Here is a 22,162-nt window from a genome sequence, read left to right as displayed (position 1 = left end):
TTTAATGCGGAATACAGACAAAAATGTAAACTAAAAAAAAGGCAAAAAAAAAAAGAAGAAACACATACTAATTTAGACGCGGACATTGAAACAGATAAGGTCCTCACAAATAAAGTTCACTTCCCTCTCCGGGAAGGGCAGGTATTTCAAAAGCGCAAGAACTGGGAAAGGCGAAAAAGCACGTTTTCTTCCTCTACGCTTTTTTTTTTTTTTTTTTTGTAACAATTTGTGTCGCTCTAGGAGCGCGAGCACTTTACTTTTGTGACGCAAAACCCCATTTCAGGTTCTTTTCAAGGTTTGAAATATGATTAATTTCATGTACCGCGTTCCTCGCGTTCGCTCGCGAGACACGGCTAATAATTAAACGATCTCCCCGCGCAAGAGGAAGTGTTAAAAAAAGAAAACAAGAAGAAGAAAAATACAATCTTAGAAGAAGAAAAAAAAAGTCAAAGGAGAATGGAAGGCCTTAAATGACTCGAGCTGAGTGGAGATCGCATGACGATAGATGTCCTCTCCCTACACCCCCTTCAACACTGGGCCTCTCGTGCTCGCTTCCTTAGCTTCCCTCAAGAAAATTACGAGCGTTTCTGCATTAATTTAATCCGAGCGGTGCTCTCGCGTCTTCATTCTTTAATGCTCTCTCTCTCTCTCTCTCTCTTTCTTTCGATCGTTTTGAAGAGACGAGGTTTCGCCGCGATGGGGTTGAGTAAAAATTTGGATGCACCCTTAGCGGCTTGCTCACGCGTTTAGGAAGTCGGAAAAAGTTATTTCTAAGGACAGGAAATCAAATCTGGGAAGGGCAAGGGGAGGAAGGAAGGAAGGAAGGAAGGAAGGAAGGAAAAGCGGAAAGGCGGAACGAGTGGAAAGATACAGAGAGAGAAAGAGAGGGAGAGAGAGAGGTTCAATGTACAATTTTTAATGTAAACGCTGGTTTGGTGTTTTTTTTTTTAATATTTTCTTTACCAAATAAGGTGCAGCCGTTTTTGGAGTCTGTGTTCGGAAAAATGCTCCCTTCGTATAAATACGAAGCGGTGGGGCGATATCAAGTTTTGTAAACTGAGCACGCTCAGGAAGTCCTCTTTACCCGTTGGAGTCAAAAATAAAACGAAGAGAACGTACGAAACGAGAGAATAAATAAAATGTAATTTTCCAACGAACTAGCGAAACTCAACGATTTAATTTAAATACAAATTCACTTGTTTGCCTTCTATCAAAGCCCTTTTTTTTTACAAGGTTGATTTATGAAACGGGCGACCCCGACTATCAAATCACATCGAAAAAGCAAAACGTAATTGTTCACTCCGTGTGAAAGGAACCGTGCAGTCTTACATTAAGCCACCCTGGCGAAATGAGTGCGGGAATTCAAACATTTATGAAAAATATTATCTATTTTGAGCCTTTGATTATTTGCAAAGACGAGCAAGGATGAGTTATGCCGTCATTAACGCTAACTTCGGAGAAATAAATGGTAAACTCATATCGCAAACAACTATCAACAATTTTCTTGTCATCACATCTGAAGAAAGTTTCACAGCAACCCCCTTCTAGCTTCCCCCGCCCCCTCCCCCTGTTCGTCCTCCATGCAAAGCTGCTATTGTACTGTTTCATTCTCTGTTGCGTGCTTTCTTACTGTTTTACCACTCCACCTCCCGCCCCTTTTCTTATTTCATTATTCTCTTCCTTAACAAACCAATATCTTGCCCTTGCCTGAAGATTTGCGCAGGAACTCTCCATTTTTCTATGAAAACAGCGCACATCAGCAACAAGTGCAAGTAAATAAAACATTTCTAGAGCGCTGCAGGTGCACATGCGAACAGACCAAAGGACGGTGGGTGCAGTAGGCGGGGGCGGTTAACTCCCTACCGAGGTCACGCAACTTCACCTCATGACTCTGCACGAACGAGTCGCTTGATTGATACACGTTTTCACCTGTCCCTCCTCCTCGCTTGGAGACCGCCGCGGCAACTGGTGCGCGAAACTTCATACATATCTCACGATGTTGTCATTGCTCTTGGACGGATGGGTTTGCAATAGTCCCCGCGTGTTTCGTTAACATGCCACGAATCGCTCTTAGGTTGGAGCGACTTTCCGTTTAGAAGAGACGGGTCGACCTCAAATAAGAAGAGAAGAAGAAAATGAAAGCGCAGCACCTGCGGTTATGTTGCAGATGTTCGTTGCGTCATTAAGCTAATCGAGATCGCTTTCGTCGTTGCTGGTCAGTTTATACAAATATTTGTTTTGCGTTCTTGTATTTTGTTTGCTTTTAGTTTCCCCAACCAGTGTTGTGTTTATATGGATTCAACTTGATGTCGTTTTTATTTCTTTATATTGTTTGGCCTGTAGCTAGCTATACGTTGGTCAATTTTCGCGTGATTCTTCAATGACGTGCCGCGCATCAATTGCGGTCTAACGATGCGACGTCGTTTTTATTTTAATGTTTTTTTTTCTTTAGAAAAGCGCGGCAGGTTTCAAATACGGCCCCACTCAGAGCCGCTACATTTTGAGAGGATCATTTACGCTGCGGGTATCATTAACAATACTAGTCGCTTTTATGGAACCTTATCGATGATCGGAGTAACGACTTTAAAACTTGTCAATAATCATCCTCGTGTTTTTTTTTTTATTAAAATGCGAGCGCAAGTAAACGTATCAATACGCGTAAACACACGCATGGACAGGGATTAATTTTACTTCTGAAATCTGGAGTTGTTATTTTAAGGTCTAACATATGAGTCGGATTTTCGTTTTAGTTTGACTGGTTTTCCGTATATTTTTTTACGCCAAAACAACCAGAAAAGACCAGACAGTAAGGAAGGCCACGATATAAATTAATTATAAAACCTGGTTACAGCTAATCATATTTGTATTGAGAGGCCAACAAATTACACCTCGGCAATCTCCTTTCCAAATACTATAACAACCCCGAGCCGACTTCATTGCACGGACTGCTCAAATGCGTTTTGTTGTTTGTCACGGGCGGCTGAGGTGTATCGTGTTGTTGCCACACAAGTGCATTGAGAACTTTCAGGTTCTAAATTTTCTGCTGCGATGTTAGGGTAGGGCGTAAACCCCCTGTCCCTTTGTTGCATTGCACGTTTTTCTCACTTTCGAGAAAGGCGAAAAATAGAAACCCCGCGCGCGCCACTCATTCGTCCACGTCACAACTTGGGAACGCGTGAAATGTTGAAACGAGAAGCGTCGAAAAAAAAAACAAAAAAACCCGCCAGCAAAACTGACAATGCCCGGACAAACCGACACCACACAACAGAGAGAAAGCCGGTGCATGGCTGAAAGGGAAGCCGACGAAAAGAAGTAAAAAGGTATCACCCACACAATGAAAAGAAGAGGCGGCCCAATATAAGGAAGACAGAGATGTTGCGGGTCTCTCCGACAGCGCTTGAAATTTGTGTTGTTGGCAATCGCGTCGGCGTTTGTACTTTTAGAAGCTTCCTTACAACGCTCTGTGGGGGGGGAGATTCAGAGAGTAGTATTTATGTCGTCGTGATGCGCGTCTCAGTGCGATATTTTGCCTTTTGTCGCACCGGGAGGAGAGAGCGGGAGAGAGAAAGAGGGGAATGATGGGAAGTGGGAAACTCGGAAAAGGAAGGGGAGAGCGGAGCTGCTTTCAAACATCGACAAGCCAGCCGGTCCCCGCGCGTCGATGTAAACAGATAGGGATCCCGCTTGCATTCGCTTGCTTATTCAGAGAGAGAGAGAGAGAGAGAGCGGCGTCGAATTCATTCGTACGTCGTAACCGGCGTAGATATGCAACTGTGGTATTTATGGAGCGGCGCTGGCGGGGACGGGTCCCAGCCTTTCTTTTGTGTATGCCGAGGAGGCGAAGTCCCAGTCTGCGAGCGCCGTGCAGGCTGCGCCTAAACTAACTTGGAAAACGGAAGTGTTTGTTTTTTTTCTAGCCGCTACGTATCTTCTTCATTCGTCTACATTTTAAATCGCTCAAAAAATAAAAATAAAAAAAGCTGCGTTGCGTGAAGTCGGGACGGGATGGATGATTCGATGTTTGAAGGCGTTCTTTTGTGTCGATTTCCGCGTCTTGTTGCGCCGGTGGGAGATACTGTAAACAAAGCTGTCTGACAAGAACTTGTCTCTTTTTCCATCACTTTCCCCCCTCTTCTTTCCCTTTCCGTCCCCCCCTCTCCCACCGCGTGGAAACGATGTCCCTTTGACACTAGAGATCCGAGGAAGGACATTTTGGGTAAATGTTTAGAGGAAAGATAGATGAGAGCCTGACGTTTTTTGTGGGCCGCTAGAAATATGAGTGGTGGTGCCATTGAAAAAGGCTCCGTTGTTCCGTTGGGGTGCTCAATGGTGCTCGTCATTGCAACTGTTGAACGACGGGTTGCTAAAAGGAAACTGTTATGGTAAATGACTTGGAGGGACTCATTGATACCCAGAAGGAGTAACAACTTCTGCGCAAAACGGCACTAAAACAGCTTTTATTATAGTACATCATGACAACATTAACTGAGTCATTTTTCGAATTTTGCGGCATTTAAGATTAGTATATTCGTTAAAAAAGGTGGAAGATGGGGTTATAACAAGGTGAGAGTGGCGAACGGTTGAGCCTACGCGCTTGTCCCGTCTGCGTGTTTCTTCTCCTTCGTCCGTGTTTGTTTGCGCTGTTTTTACATTATGACCTACGGGAGCTATACGCAAGTTTCTCGCATTCATAAAATTCTGAGAACTGGATGACAACTCCTAGGAAAATGAAGAAACCTGCGCAAGCGGTGTCGGTGTTTGTTTATATATAGTCCTTTCCCACCACGAAAAATATTTTCTTAAAAAAAAAAGAACCGCATTAAAGCCATAAACAAGAAGTCTAATCTGATGGACTCAGTTCTTACAAAAAAAAAAAAAAAAAATTGAGGGAGATTTTTTTTATTTGTTAAAACAAATCTGGGCGATGTTCGGTGCATCCATAGAGTTATTATAATGTACGCTAGAGGTTCAACTGGCGCTAGTGTCTATGCGACTTCCGTGACGCAAATTGAAGCAGACAGCGACCAGTCTACTTTTGCGGTGCTCCTGTGCATACCTCTGGGAAAACGCGCGTGCATTTTGTCTCTTCGCCGTTTGGGGTCGTACCGAATGGTATGTACCTTAATTAACATTGTAAAAGTGTAATTGCTTTAGTTAGCGAATTTTTCTTCATCAGAAAACGATGCTTAACTTCGCTACATATCAGTCCCAAACGTGTGTTCCGCAACAAGTGTGTAAAAACAAGCGACGATTTAAAGCAAAATCACAATAGAACGAAATATAGAGTGTGCTCAATGATCGCCAGCATTCCGTTGACGCTTACATAATGATAATATGCCAGTCTTGTCACTATATGAAAATGACCCCGTCGTGCATGAGCGGATAAAAAACATTAAAACCGTAGAGAATAAAGTCTGTGGGCTATGAAAGGTGTCTCTTTGTATTGTTTTCTCTGCCGGAAAGCTTTTATCGAGCACATGTTTTCAAAGATCTCGAGCGTGCGGGTGATCTTTCGAACAGAACAAGCGATCTTCGCACAGAGTAGAAAGAATAAAGCGGTACTTACTTATTTAAAATCGGAATACATTACGTGGCCTTCAATTTATTTTGATCGTACATGCACGGGTAGTTACTCATGCAGTGTTACTGTGCAGTTCTTGCCGTCTCCCTTAATTTCCAGTTGTCCTTCGTTCGTTTGGCACGTATATTCCCCATGCTGAAAAGCGCCGAGTGGTGTTCGCGCTAACAGTGTCCGACAGTGCACACAAATACACGTACGAAGCCGTTTTAGCACCGTTTTTAATGCGGTGAATTTGAACGAAAAACGCCGTAACTGACCAATTATTGCGTCGGCCCGACTGAGAAATGTTCTAAGCTACCTAGTACGTACGAATTATTCGGGATATTTGCTCTTATGATCGAGCGCAGGAAGAAAATGCACTCACTTTTTCCCATAGGAATGCATTACCGGAAGTCAATTTTGGACTGGTTGCTGTCTGCTTCAATTTGCGTCAGCACACTAGCGCCACTTGAACCTCTAGCGTAGATTATAATAACGCTATGGGTGCATCTTTTTACTTTCTTAAAAATGACAAAACAAAAACCTAAAATTTTTTTGCGAAATATCAGCCGCTAATTTAAGACTGAACAACAGGGTTTTCTTTTGTACCTCGTTTTGTTCAGAAATTGTGGCTAATCTAAAGGTAGTGGGACTTCTTCCGTTCTTATTTGCCACACCGAGGTTGAACCGCGGTAGTTTTTAGTCTTCATAAATATAAAGTCAAATTTCTCGTTAGATGTTTAGACAGCTCAAAGTCAGTCTGCCAGAGTTTTTCGCGACATCGTTAAACGTTGCAGATAATACTTTTTTTTATTTTTTTCACCAGCTCAGGGCGACTTCTATCCTGGGGTCTTTAAAGTGCATCACGCATTAGTGATACGCGACCGCACACCGGTACTATGCTCATCCAAATTAAAAGGTGCCGGGGTAGGAATTGCTTTGTCATAGCGAGTGAAAGCGCCTCGTACGTTTAGTCATGGCAGATGAAGAAAACGCGCCTGCGAGAGCTCGGCAGAGGTACACATAGAAGCTAAACTTATGACATCGTAATTTCTGACCTTCCACAACACTGAAAAAATACTGCACGAAAAATTAACTTTGGGCGATGAAGTAAAAAGAAAAAAGAAAAAAAAAAGTCACGGCTGCAACGCTAAAAGGCATTTCACAAAACAATATTTTAAACATCTTCAATTTTTTTTTTGTAAACATTGTAAAAAATGTATCGAATATGAAGGATACTACTTCGAAAAACAAATTTGAGAGCCTGTATAAAGCTGATTTTGATTTTTTTTTTTTTTAATGTAGCAGTCCTGTGTTAATCCAGAGTACAGTCGCAGCGATAACTGCGAGGAGTCCCGGCGAAGTTGTTGGGCATCGGCGTCGCGTTCACGCATCGTGGGCTGCGTGTACGAAAGCGTTCGCAACAAAATAGACATATGACCATGTTGTTTTGAACGCTGTTTTTTTTTGTGTGTGTGTTCTGGAACGCATGAAAGCGCGTCTCCCAGCACAACCTTTTGGCATTCACGGTGCTACAACAGCATTTAGTTATCGGCTATTTTGTTTTTTCCAGCAAGCGCAAGCAGTAGGCATCGGGGACTGCAAAAAGAGAAAAAAGTTTAGAGCGGGTTCCTAACGGCGTGGCGTGGCTCGATATCAGGAAATCATATTAAAACGAAAAGGAGTGGCCTAGCTCGGCGGAGACGCCTCCGCTTCGCACGCGGAAGGCCCAGGTTCGATTGCCACGGGCGGCGGGCTATATTTTTTGAGGATTTAGCAACATTGACGACGGCCGCCCTACATCGCAAACTACAACAACTACTACTACAGCGGACGTCATTTCCAGTGGCGAGAAGAGCTCCTAAAAGCTATCGTTGTAAAATATTCCCGGTACTTTTTAATACGCCCCCTGCAAAGCTACAAAACAGAATTGGCGAGTTACGAGTAGAGAAGCACAATTCACGGCTACAATCTTCTGTGGCAGCATCGGGGTTAAAGAGACCTGAGACGTCTCTTTGCCTTTCGCTGAATCTTTCGAAATGAATCATTGGAATTGGTTTATGAGATAAGCCCCATAGTCTTTTGCGCTCCACGTGCTGGCTGTTACAGAGCCAGCGGAAAAAAAACATGAAGTCAGCCAGAACAAGTGGCCAAGTGTGCGGATGCTAGTTTGTGCTGGCGTTACGTGTCACGGCTTCGCGTGTATCTATGCATGGCTCAACGCCGTCTATAGTCTGCTGCAACATAAAGTCTACAGTAGAAGCTTTGCCTCCAGCGCAAGCTTTCTGTTCGAGCACGCCGACGACTTGCGAGCACGCGCAGCCGAACAGGTTTTATGTTGCGACCATAGAGCTATTACAATAAACGCTAAAGGCTCGGCTGGCGCTAGTGTCCACGGGACTTTCGGTTGCAAATTGAAGCAGACAACAAACAGCCTACTTTTCCAGTCTTCCTGTGGGAAAAAGTACGTGGTATTTTTCTCTTCGCCAGGGAATAATAAAAATCAGCCTAGTTTTTTATCGTAACGGGTACTATGTAGCTTTATTCACATTATAAAAGTGTAATTTACTTAGTTAATGTGTTTTTCTTTATTATAGAGCTATGTTTAAGTTATCAAAAATCGAGGCCCAGGTTTATGTTGTACAGCATAATATGTCAATACAAGCTATCAATTCAAGCAAAACGAACAATTAAAAAGTGCGTAGGGTTTATTCAAGCTGTAGTAGCATTCAGATGATGGAAACGAAACGAAAAAAATCCAGTGCGTGTCCTTTGTTTCATAACTCCATGCTTCGTTCTTGTCGTCTGTTTTGATTGTTTGATTTGTCATATATTACCATCTTTTTTGTGTTTTTTCAAGCTGATTCACTATGCGTGCTTCATAGCGTTCACTATATGCGTAAATACGTGCCCTATAATAGCAGTCTGCAATATCACCACGTATTGTACATGTGTATTGGGCTATGTTAGCGCACTGTTCGACGCCATGAATTCTAAAGAAAAACACTCTGACACATATTTGTGTACATCCGATTGCAAAGCGTACCAAACTTTTTATTCTGTCGCAACACTAAGCTATAATTGCCCTTATAATCGAGCGCGAAGAGAAAACGCACTTGCGTTTTCCCATAGCAATGCATTACCGGAAGTCAAATTTAGACTGGTTGCTGTTTGCTTCAAAATGCGAGCGCCACCTGAACCTCTATCCTTTATTGTTAATAACACTATGGTTGCAACAGACAATATACCTTGCAATTAGGATCCCCTGCTTAACTTCGAACCGCGTGTCGAGATGACGCGGACCTAGTCTCCAGCCAGGGCGTTCGCTGCTTGTCGTACAATATTGCCAAGCGTTTCTTGGTGACGCATACACCACTGAGCGCAAGAAGAAATTAAACAAAAAATACTATAAATTATACTGGTGTTGTCTTCGACCGCGAAAGAGTACAAACAATTAAATAAAATACCGAACCCAGTAACAAATAAAAACATTTAAAAATATCTAAAACCTTAAAGCGCTCATCAAAATACGGCAGAAGCCGCATCAACGATGGCTGCGCTCACGGCAGCTTTGGCTTCCACGGCGTGCTGTAACAGAGGATGCGATCGTTAGAAAGCCAGCTCCAACCCTCAAAGATGCGCCGTCCTACAATCGTTGATGCTACGATTTTGTGTGGATACCTTCTCCTGCGTTCCAGAACAGCAAGTGTGTCGCCAACACTGTCCGTTGGCGATACACCAGACGCCGCCATCTTGTCGTCGCGCACCCCAATGACGTGCCCCTGGCGCACCCCAGCATGGCGGAAACGTTACGCGGCGCCAGCATCGCTCGAAATGGCAGCGCAGCTGGAGCTTTTCTTGCAAACGTGTATATCCTCTGTTTCGTCATAAATGCGAACCCAGTAGTGAAGCTACAAGAACGAGCTCCGCGGCTTGAGCTTTCCTGCCGTGCACGCCGCTCGTACAGTGGAAGCATCATTCAGGGCACCATGAAAGGTCTGGTAGCTTTATGTAGCGATTCGGTGCGCATATGAATGAAACGCCTTACCAAGTAACATTGGAGTCATACAGGATTACCAAACTTTTTTAGACTTCTTGATTTTGTTTATCTCAGAAAAGCCTAAGTCATTGTCACTCTGTATGCTTTGCTTCGCCATGTCAACTTTGAATCGTTTCTTTGTGGCTTTCTTTATTTATTTTATTTTATTTGCTGGCAGTATGTTACGGCTATCTGTTCATTCTTGTATTGTTTCTAATATTGATGTTAAACATTTCCTCCTTTGTAAAGCCCGAAAGGTGCCTTAGGGTAAATAATTAAATTTAATAAAATTATCTCCAGATGTCCAATTTTTAGGTCAATTGTGTATGGAATACGCGATCGTTTCTTTTTTATTACTTTGATGACGGATGGTGTGATTCACTCAAAGACTGCGGTAGAATGTGACTGTTCAAAACAAGTTAGTCGCACAGAAACACTAAGAAACTGTGCACAATTCAAACGAAGGGAAGAAAGAGAAAGCGAAAAAAAGGAAAAAAGAAGAGAAGGAACAATATAGATATTGCAATCGCAGAGCTGTCCCAGCTCAAGTGAGCAATATAGAGCTCGCGTGGCGGAGAGCGCAGTTGATGACAGCCGCCTAAAAAGTTATAAATTTGACGGTTTCAGTTTAAAAAACAAAAAATCAAAAACCTTCGAAGCTTTGGAGGAAAGGAAAGGGGCGAAGAAGCTTCTGCGCGAGCTTCCTCTAAAAAAAAAAAAGGCATAAAAGGAGCCAGATAGAGCTTGGACAGATAGAAGGGATCCAAACTGGAGCGGGCGCGCAAAAGCTGGGTCAAAGCAGCGAGTATCCCGCGAGCGAGCCGGCGTGGGGCAGCGCTGGTGGCGCGGCAGCAAGCGCGCAGTCTCCTCCCACCCCGCCAGGCGTCGCGGCCGTTCTCGCTGGCTGCGCGCACTTCCGGCCTGGTTAACTTCCGGTGGACCCCCGCTTACTTCCGGATCTGCGGGGAGGGCCGCTAACTGGGCCCCGCCCCCGCCATCATCAGGAGGCACCCCTCTCTGGACGCCGTTGGAGATACTGGGACCACTGTGACGCAACACGACACCCCGTCCTCTCTGCGAGACAACGCGGCACGCCGTTTCGGTCGAACACTGTTCGCTTTAAGCAGAGTGTGCCTCGAACCGCTCATGAGGATCGCCGAGGTTCTGGGAAACCGAGTTAACGCCTGTCACGTTTTTAGGCCACGTTTTAATTTCGTCGCTAACGTCCCCTGAAAGGTTTGCTAACTGGCACCACCGGTTCCCAATGGCACAGAGGAGTGTTTGCGGAGTCAAAGAAGGAAGCGGTGAATCACGCATCAAGGAAGTCCTATATCTTGCTGGATGACGTCATGACGGTTGACGTTACTGAAATTAAGGTTGTTTATGAGATATCGTTTTTTCCTCTTTTTTTTTTAGCTTTGTATTTTAATACGCATCTCCGGATATATGCGCGGAACGCTCCAGATATATTCCAGCTTTTCAAAGGATCGCAACTTCGCGTTCGCAAATACTTATTTTTTTTTTTTTTAAATACTGATCTTTGGACTACGTCGCTTTTATTTCTCTCACATATCCAGCGAACGAGTTCTGTTTCCAAGTGCTTCAAACGTGAATTTTTACAGAAATCTATGTCCTAATATCTTTAGCGCGTGTATTCTTTATGGCAGAATGGAGAAATAAAGAATCGAATAGGAAGTTTTGTAATTAGGAAGGGTGGGCGTTTGACAAGGGTAACAATGCACAGAAATAACACTTTCGGGGGCGAGAACAAATTTGGCTATAGATGAGAAGCTTTATCCTTCAACAAATGAAAGAACAAAAAAAAACATTAGGCGCAAAATGTTATTTTTTTAGTTTAATTTCAACTATTTCGAACAGCAGATTGACATCGGCAACCTGCGCGCGTGCCCAAAATCTACGCAATTCCTTATATATATATTTATCCCACAGATAAAATCATAAATATAATGTTTAAAGGGTACGTGTTTGCTAACCTTCGGCGTCGTAAATAACAGGATTTCATTGAAGACGAGAGAGGCTCGGTTTACAAAGACGAACCACGAAGCTGTGACGTAAAGCGATAAGTCTCCCACAGCTTGCAATACCCGAACTTCCATCATCGACCGACATTTTTTTTTTTTCTTCGTTTCTTGTGTCTTCTAGAGCTGGCAAATACACAGACGCACACACAAAAAAAAAAAGGAAAATAAAAAATAAAACCGAGAAACGAACACGGACCCACCGCACCAAGGGCAGGGCTGCAGCGGCGCGTTCTCTGGTAAAGACGCAAGGAGCGAGACCGATCTCACAAGAAGAAAATGAAAGAGGAACGTCCGCGAACAAAGCGCGAAAAGCAAAACAAAAACAAAAAGTAAGGAGCGAGAGGGCAATAGTTTGGAGAAGGCGCCACGAAAAAAAGAAAAAAAAAAGAAAATCCATAAATGGCGAAGAAGAGAAAGCCCGAAAAAAGGAAGCCGAGTCCGGTGATACGTGGACATCCGGAGAAGCGCTAAGAGCAGCTTGGCTTGGGACGCCTGCACGCTTGACCCCCCTCCCCTGTCGAAAGATGGATCCATCCTCGGATCCTCCTCCTGCCTCGGGTGGACAAATTGACTCGGGCAGCCCCAGGCTTCCTCTAAGAGAGAGAAGGGAGGGAAGAAAGGAGAGCGAATAATGGAAGAGAGAGAGAAAAAAAATGCCCATCTTGAATGCGCCGAATTGTCGTGTATACACAGATGTATAGACTGGCGTAACCGATAGCCGTTACGAACACTGTCAGAGGCGACACTGTAAGCGCTGGTGTACGTATAGTGCGAGCGATGCCGAAGGAGATTTCTGCTTTTGTGTCGATTCGTCGTGGTTATATTTACATTGGCGGCTGACCTATGCAGTTTTGACTGACGTGTAGCTGTTGCGATATTTGGACGCGTTTTGTTGTTTGTTTCGACCGCGGGTTATATGAGTTTGTTTGTTTTTTTTTTTTTCTTAGGTGGAGGGATTCTGGCACTTTCTTTTTTTCTTTTTCATTTACTAAAACATTTGTTTTAGTTTTGTAAAATCTCTCAGTTCCTATAATGACAAATACTAAATTCCAAAAATGGCAAACGCTCACTTTCAATAATGACAAAATGTAATTAGGATAATTTATAGGTTTTCTCCTTTTTCGCGTCTGTCCTCGACATTGCCTCCTTTAATAAAAGAATAGGAAGTTTTAGTAGATCGTTTTAGAAGGCCCGCTACCGCTACGGGCGCGCGCTTCGGAGCATGCATCGAAGTGGCAGCGCGAGCTCCCGTTGCAGAGAGCGTGGCCTGAGAACACGATCTACTCAAACTCTCTCATCCGTGAATTCCGCTCCGACGGAGTTGAGGCAGTTTGCGAGAAGCGTTACCACCTTGCGGCGGTGCTAGTGACCCTTTACTGTCGTCAAAGCGTTTGTGTGGAAAAACCTTTGAGAATCCACCCTCGGGTTTCGTCATAAGACAAGCGTATATGAAAGGGTCACATGAGGCTTTTGTAAGTCCAAGTCTCAGAGGAACACCGCAACCTCGACTTTTTGTCGCATCGCAGGCCATGGGATCGCACAGTTTGTTTTGCTGTGGTCGGCGCGAATAACACCACCTGAGCAGGCAGCTCGCGTCGAGACGCTAGCGTGATGGCCGAATGTGTCCAAAGGAACACGGAAATGTAAGTATTGAGTAGTTTTACTTCTGGTCTCATCGACGGCATTATAGGACTCCTACTCTCAACTCTGACGGCGGTGTTAATTTAGGAACGCGATGACTAGGCTTCTAGTGCGTTCTTACGCACCTCTTACTTGTCGCGGTTGATAATAGAAAGTTTTAGTGGATCGTGTTTTCAGGTCGCTCTATTTGTAGCGGGAGCTCGCGCTGCTACCTCGATGCATGCTCTGAAGCGCGCGCCCGTAGCGGTAGCGGGCCTTTGAAAACGATCTACTAAAACTCCCTGCTATCTTGGTAGTGACATCAGGAATATAGAACCATAAGAGGTCGCCACTGAAACATCTCGTCGCCAGTAGCATCTCTTACGAGAAAAGGGTGACCGGTACAAAGAGTCTTTACTAAGTGTTTATCGAGGGGAAGGGGGATAAAAAGACTGTTGAATAAAACAAAGAGAACGAGATAGGCTCGAACGGCGAGAGTACACGTAAACCATATCCCACTAAGATAAAATGCTAGAAAGGGCATCTTGTGTGGCACAAGACCTCTTTATCTCTCCCTTTCCGAGGAGCAGGTGCACGTGATCTCGGGAACACTCGTGATTGAGCAGTTGAACCAAATATTGGGTTCGACGATAGATGAACGCAGGCGGCACGGAGGCTGCGGTGGCGCTGCTGTCGGTACTGCGCATGTGTCTCACTTGACGCAAATCTAGTTACTGTATAGAGTAGGCCAAGTCAACTTACTGACGTCAGGCCACTGCGCTGGCGCTGCTGTCGGTACCGCGCATGCGCAGACACTTCACTCCTCCCGAATTTGGTTTCTGCGCACGCGCAGTGCCCACACGTACGTCTTGGGGGGCTGGTTTGGAAACAGCGCGTTGGCCTAGAGACCTTTCCAATAATCGCTTTCTGTGTGCTGCCATCTTTGTCAGGCGTTCTGGGCGTGCGCAGCAGCTCTCTTCCACGAAATATGCGCATCCGTCCAGAGCCCAGTAATTCAGTATTTTTCGCCCGGGTGATAAGCCCTGGAACGGTCTAGACTCGGGGACAATTTTTGGGGGCATTAGTGAGGAAAAAAGGAAACCGCGCGCGCAACCTTCATCAGTATGCACAATGGGAGACGACACGCGTGCCCGTACCTCCGACTGCATTGCCAAAAGAAAAGTTGTCCCCGACTTTAATTAACTAAAATTTGTTAGTTAACTTTTAATTGCACGACGAATGGGCAACGTTGCAATAGGCCTTATGCGAAATTGCTTTGTGGTCTGACAACACTGAGAGCGTCGCCATTTTAATGTTGGCGAGCGTCGCCGGTACCGAAGCACGGTGTGCCGTACGAGCAATGTACGATGGCGCAGCAACTGTTTTCCGCCTTCCGACCATATTATGTGGACGAACAGTTTAAACAACCTACCGCAACTTCCTGACAAAACTCTCAGAGGCCTGTGCACGCTGGCGACAACCTCGTCGAAGCAGCGGACCAAGTCTTACACCTTCGCTGTGGAAGCTTGCACACTGGTGGGTTGTCGCTGGCGTGTGCACAAGCCTCCGAAAGGACTAGGCCGTCATGCCTTTTATCTTTGAGAACACTTTTAATTCTTTTTTCGGTGCGAATACGCTTGAAGTCGTACTGTTTAGCGGTATACTGCTCCACGCGCATACATAACTCAAGGTTAGTTTTTTTTTTTTTTTTTAGTTGTTACTGGCGGAATTTTTTTTTTTTTTTTTTTTGGTGGAACGTTTTGTGTTTATCTAAAAGAAACTGTGCCCTTTGAAATATTTTTCAAGCGTTGCAAAGGGCTAAAATTGGTTTCAGATAGCATTGGCCTCAACACAGTTGACGGATGTTGCGCTATTAATGAAGATTTGTTCAACCTTGGCAGAATAACTGCCGTGACTTTCTCAAAACTAACCCCGAGTTTGTTCGCACTAAACAAAATTCCTACCTCGGCCATGACAAAAAAGAAAAAAAAAAAGAAAAGGAGGTTATAAAAACCGCCCGTGTTGCTTCATTCGACGTCCGCAACGTAACTTTTTGCCGCTGCCGACATCGAAGTTTTAGACACTGCGATGAACCTAACCATACCACTGTTAACCATACGCATCTTCAATTATGGTTGGTGGCGTAGAATATTAAAACTGCAATCTTTTTGCCTCGCTTAAAGGGGCCCTGCAAGGTCTGTTTTACTGGTTTTTAATTTGCACCGAACCTGAACGCACTGAACGTAGTAACGTAGTGAAACTTTTCTTTTCTCGAAATTCGCTTTATTTTTTAAGTTATAGGCAAATCAAAATTGCAAAAAAAGCTAAAAATAACCTTTCTCATGACGTCCTTGATTGCTTGAGTGGCTGTGAAGTTGAGGAGGGGTAGTGAGCTCATCGAGCGCTCACGGCTGCCACACTCCATGTCGACGGATCGAGAGGGCGCCACTAAAGCATGTTCTGGATAGGCTGTATGAAGCGGGCAGCCAGGGCGGCTCTCATTGCATTTGCTGCGCGATTAAACACTAATTCGGCGTGATACTTCATTGGCCACAAACGACAGCAAACACGGGGTAAAAATCAGTTCAGAATGGGAGCCGCTTCGCGCTACCATACCGCAAAACGGCCAAACCGCAAGACAAAGCTTCTCGCCGAAGGCCTTCGGAACGCCCGGAGCCGGACGGATCCTCCTGTCGGATACCCCTGTCCATTAGAGTGCCCCAATGTTGTTGGCCGCTGCGCAGCGGCCCGTGGCAGCGGCTAACAACATTGAGGCACTCTACTGAGAGGAGGTCGTGCTCTGTCCATACGACCGCAGCGCCGCCGCGCACATCCGGGACCTTTCCGTGTCCGGCCCCTGATCCCGCTACTCCTTTCTAGTATGCGCCTCCTTTTCCACCGCTTGATAGCGGGTATGTCGACGGGTCATTTCTTGTTTCCGTACTTTATAAACTGCATTCGTTTCTTTTCTGATCTAAAATACTGAACAAAAACTAATTTTATAGCTAATTGAAACGGTTCGGGGGCGCCACTTATATTTTGTATTTCGACTAAAAGAAGCTTTTAGCGGCTCTGACCAGTAGTAAGCCAAGGACCATTTTGCGCGCTTTCGGTACCGCGGGTCGCCCTCGTCGGTCGAGGGGGTTTCCGCGTCGTCCGGTTAAAATATGACGCACTGATATTTAGTTACTCTCTCCGTGCTCGCTGGCTTGCCCGAACCCCAAGAGACGTGGAAACAGCAAAAAAGGTAGACGGTTAAATATGATTGCAGGGCCCCTTTAACAGCCTTGGTATGCAGGCTTGCGCACCAAGAAAAAGGCAGGCCGACCACTACAACGTACATAAAAGAAAAAAGAAGGTCATAAACAAATTTGGTACAACTTCGTGAAAAGATTAGGACCCTGTTCAATAGTTGTAAATGGCTTCACGCCACGAGATAACGTCCGCGTGTTTCTTCGCGTTGTCACCGATTGCTTTCGCAAAAGCTGCGTCTCAAGTAACAAATAAAAATAAGGAAAAAAGGTGAACCCGTTCACGTTTGCGTTCATGTCACGCACGAATCGAAGGTTTATCGCTGCATACGCAGCGCAATGCAGCAATTGTTGGCATCGCATCTCTCGCACGAAGCGCGGTCGCTCGTTTACATGGGGTCTTTGCCGGTCGGGTCCCTGGTTTCGTTTTTTCGCCGCTAACAAGATGGCGGTCGTAGTTCCCGGCGCGCTACTAGACGGCGCTCTACATTTCGCATGTGGCCAATTGCACCCTGTCAGTGGTGCCCTCTCCAGCATGCGGGTCTAGTTCGTCCAAGCCATGGTTGAGAGCGCTGCAATAAAAGGCGCGCTAAAGTCCCTAGATAAGAGCTTTTTACTAGTAGCGATATTCTTTGAGGCGCCGACTGCGTGACGGTGCAGGCTTTAGGAAGCGAATGGCGGCGCACAGCAGAGGTCTAAACTGAATGACGCCATTTTGCTCCAGCGGAATGTCCTTCGTCATTTGTATTGGTTGTCGTTACTTGTAAAAGAAGTATCAATTAAGGGACTTTAAGACGTGCGAGCCCCAAACCACGTGTTTTTTTTGTTTTTTTTTGTTTTCGTAATTCGCTTTTTTTTTTTTTTAATGCGAGAGCATTAACTGTCTTATGGAGCCAGCCGACGTCATCAGCCGCGCAAAACGGCAGACAAATTCGTGAAGACGCGATCTGAGGCATCCCAGCTTTGAAGCCGCGTAAAAAGCCACGCTGCAGCGCGTCAGTTTCAATCAGCGCCACCCCATGGCGCTCGGGCGGTAAGCCGCCCGAGCGCGCCAGCCGATTCCTCATGCGGATTCCGCGCCGCCGACAGAGCGGCGGCACGGAATCATGCGCTGATGTCAGCGAGGCGCGGCAACTTCACGAGGACGCGCGCAAGAACGACATACATGCTTTCGCATTCACAACTCATAAGAAGTGCTTAGGTGTATCTCGAGCCTTTTTTTTTTTCTTTTAAGTCCGGAAAAATTAACCGTGCTAGAGGTTTCTTGATAAAGAAAAAAACACCGAATTTGATTTTTCTGAGGACGCTGTACAACTTTATCATTGGAACTTAGGCTCTAAATAGAATGTTTCAAAAGTTGACAATTTAATCTTAATTAATTAGTTAATTAAGCCCAATAAAAAAAATCCTGACTTGCTTCAAACGAATAACAAATTTATTCGTTTGGTTTTGTTTTCCTGAAATGGCACCAACATATTTTTTTTAAATCTTGGCTCAAGTTACGTGGAACATCGATACCGAAAACACACAAAATGTTTCTTTAAGAGCCACACCCCCGTGGCTAACAGCGCGTGACATTCCTTTTTAGCTTCACTGTGAGGTCACACGTAGTGTCTAAACGTTAATATAACGCGCCATACCAACCATCGATCCTACAACCATTGGCGGTTTTAAAGGTTGTTTGGCCTCAGTGCGTCTGTGTCGACGGGAGCGGCGATTTGACAGCGCTAATACGAAGATGTTTTAAATATACAAGTATTTGTGAAAGTTGCAAAATTTTAGTTTGGCAACCCCCCCCCCCCCCCCTCCCTCCCCCCGAACCCCCGCGCGCAAGAAAAAAAAAAAAGTGCCTGTTTTTGGGAAACAGCAGTGTTTTGTGGACTGCTGTTCGTCCTCTGAACATCGGTAAAATAGTTTGTTGTTGGGCGAGTTGGTGAACGTTTCGATACATGATTTTGCGCAAAAAAGACGGACACAAGAGAGATAAACAAACACCAGCGCTATTATTTAATATATTTAATATATTAAATATTTAATATTTTTATTTGTACAAGAAACAATGACGCATAAATATGTAGAGCACTGGGGTCGTGGAATCTATCGCTAGTTACCGACTGCACTGGAAACTTCGACCTGTCGTAGCGATTAAAGGACCCTTGGAGAGAACGGCTCAAAACATAAGCACACAAATTTTAAATAATTCTTCAGAGTTGCGATTTACTACACATAATAAAAGTGGCGCAAGCTGTCCAAAATTAAACGGGGGCCATCTTGAATGGGGTTATTTTGTCCGGGACCATTTCTCTACGGAATATCAGGAGCAGGGATGGCCAGTATTTCAAATACAAGTATTCGAAATACGTATTTCAAATACTTTGTGTATTTTGCATTTGTATTTAATTACAAGTTGGGTAATGTATTTGATGTGTGTATTTAAATACTAAAACGTGGGTATTTCAAATACACTTGTAATTAAATACAATTTTGTGGGCGAAAATACATGCCTCAAAACTACGTTCTGCACCGAATGCAGTGTCTCTCAATCAAGCACAAGCGTTTAGTGACTTTGTGATTACGGTGCTAGACCAGGGCAAGAATAGTGACGAAGTCGACGTTCACAGGCAGACTGGCTAAATAAGTGCCTGTGACAACTTGTGATGCTTTCCAGCCTGATTTCCATGTATATTTTTGCCTGGAACATTCTGAATGCGCGGGTCGTCCAGATTTTCGTAACTGGTGCGAGTTGCAACAATAAAAAATTATCTAGCTAGTGCTGCGCGTCTTGGTCGTCTCGGTTCTTTGTTGGTCTAAACCAAAATGTAATCGACAAAAAAAAAGCTGCTTGCAGCTCTGTACTTTTTTCACCTATTACGTCCAAGCTGATTACATTTCTTTTGTGTGATTATATTTCTATTACGTTACTAGAGCCTCGCACACTAACTCCCGAGTGTGCAATGCGAAATTACAATGAGATACCCAGAAACCCGTTGCAGGTGCCCTGAAGTCGCTGACGCAAATTTTAAGGAATGTATTTGGAAAAGTATTTGGAGGACACCAAATACATTTGGTTGTATTTGTATCTTGTACTTAAATGCTTTTTTGGAAATGTAATTAGATTTGTAATTAAATACATTTTTGACGAAGTATTTTGTATTTGTATTCCGATACATATTTGCATGTATTTTGCCCATCCCTGATCAGGAGCCACGCATTTGTCCACAGCCAAATGGCTATGCATTTATACCACCGTGGAAGCGCTGGAAAGGTGCTTTCGCTCTTGTTCGCGGCACTTTCTGTGCGACGGTGATTTCGTGAGGCGACGTAAAAACATGATAGCACCCTGTGCCCATGCATGCTCTAGAGTTAGTAAATGAAGGACGCATACTAAAATGACGTCTTCGAAGAAATATTCATGTAACAGTTTAAGAGTAGTTGCACTGGTTTTGGTAGGCACTCACTGAGCGCGCCGCGCCCATTTCTGAACGCGGGCCCCGGCTGTAGAGAGCCCATATTGCAGAGTTTCCAACTGCTCGACCGGAGTCACTTGAATGTGGAGTCAAAAGCGAACCGCCATGCGTGTCCGTCTCTCTCTGTCCGCTTTCCTCCTCAGCCCGCGACAATGCTACGCAGGCGCCCATGCGACCAATCGGCGCAGGAGTAGGCCGCCTTTAAATTGCAAACGGTACCCTCTCTGAAATCTAGGCCCTCTAGCGGACTTAAGGCAGCCTGTATTACAGAGAGTGTCCAACTGCTCGATTGGGGTCACGTGGTTTCTGAGCCGCGTTTGCAATGCGAGCTGCGAGGAGGCAGCAAAAGCGTTGGTCGTCTGCTTACGTCTCCGCCTTTCCACTGCCTGCTTTCCTCCTTGCCACGCGACAACGCAGCGCATGCGCACTTGCAACCGATTCCCGTCGGAGGAGTCCGCTATTAAATTGCAAACGCGGCTTGCGATGGACCCTGTCTTCAATCGAGGCTCTTCAGAGGACTTCGACGATGGTTTCGCTGTCTATTGATGGCTTCTTGAAGTACTGTCGCTCAGGGATGGGGAAAATACATGCAAATATGTATTGAAATACAAATACAAAATACTTCGTCTAAAATGTATTTAATTACAGATCTAATTACATTTCCAAAAAAGCATTTAAGTACAAGATACAAATGCAACCAAATGTATTTGGTCTTCCTCCAAATACTTTTCCAAATACATTCCTCAAAATTTTCGTCGGCGACTTCAGGGCACTTGCAACGGGTTTCTGGGTATCTCATTTTCATTTTGCATCGCACACTCGGGAGTTAGTGTGCGAGGCTCTAGTAATATAATGGAGATATATTTACAAAGAAATGTAATCAGCTTGGACGTAATAGGTGAAAAATTACAGAGCTTCAAGCAGCTTTTTTTGTCGATTACATTTTGGTATAGAGTAGACCAACAAAGAACCGAGACGACCAAGACGCGCAGCACTAGCTAGAGAATTTTTTATTGTTGCAACTCGCACCAGTTACAAAAATCTGGACGACCCGCGCATTTAGAATGTTCCAGGCCAAAATATGGATGGAAATCAGGCTGGAAAGCATCACAAGTTGTCACAGTCACTTATTTAGCCTGTCTGCCTGTGAACGTCGATTTCGTCACTATTCTTCAGTCTTGGGTAGTAACGCGTTACTAGTAACGCGTTACTGTAACTTCGTTACTTTTATGGTAACTTGTAACTGTAACGAGTTACTTTTTAAAAATGTAACTTGTAACTGTAGTTCTATTACTTTTTTTTAGGTAACGTTGAAAGTAACGACGTTACTTTTGTCGTTACTTTCCACTGAGTAATATATAATTGAACGAGTACAATCTAGCTATTCCTTACACTTCCCAAATTGTCTGTTCTGACATTTCGAGTGTCAAGTTGGCCTTGCACAAAATTGTGAACACGCGTTCTTTATTGCAAGTCACGACTTGAATATAGCCACGTGTAGATTTGATAAAAAAAAATCTAGTAATCTTGTACTTTTTGAATGAATACTTCCATATTAGTATCTAAAGCACTATTCATGTGGCGTTTTTTGTTTTTTTTTCCTGCACAAACGCTTTTTAACCGGGTGAACCAACTGTGAATCAACAATACACGCGGACTTCATTGCGTATGTTTCGTATTTTGATTAGCGCCACTACTCCGCTATGGGCACGTTTCGTATTTTGATTTTGCGCCACTACCCCGGCGTGGTGTCAACAGTCGAGGCAAAATTTACTGCTGTTTGCGCGGGGTTTGTTTCTGACTTGCCGGGTGCGAACTGAGATATGTCCCGGAACTCTATGAACCCAGCGCAACCATCAACGAGCCAGAAATTTGCTAGTGTTACCAAGGGTAGGGCCTTTGAATTGGGTCCACGTTTACCCCATGCAATTCCTTCCAGCGCGCCAGTTGGGCACCTCTCAGCAAGGGCAGGAACGTGTTCGCAATTAAACGAGGGAAACTTTAAGACACTAATTTCGAGAAGCAACTGCGGCTAAGTTACAATTTGAAGTAATAAGCGCAGTTTTTAATTTTATGCAAACAAACTTGGTGAAAGGCGTTTTCTAGTTTTTCCTAATTTTTTTTGTGTGTATGAAAAAGTAATTGAAAAGTAACGTCGTTACTTCTTAAAAGTAACTGTAACT

The sequence above is a fragment of the Ixodes scapularis genome, unplaced genomic scaffold (genome assembly GCF_016920785.2).
Source record: "Ixodes scapularis isolate PalLabHiFi unplaced genomic scaffold, ASM1692078v2 PGA_scaffold9__187_contigs__length_104089568, whole genome shotgun sequence".
NCBI classification, from domain to species: Eukaryota; Metazoa; Arthropoda; class Arachnida; order Ixodida; family Ixodidae; genus Ixodes; species Ixodes scapularis.
Note: the sequence above shows the minus strand (reverse complement) of the source record.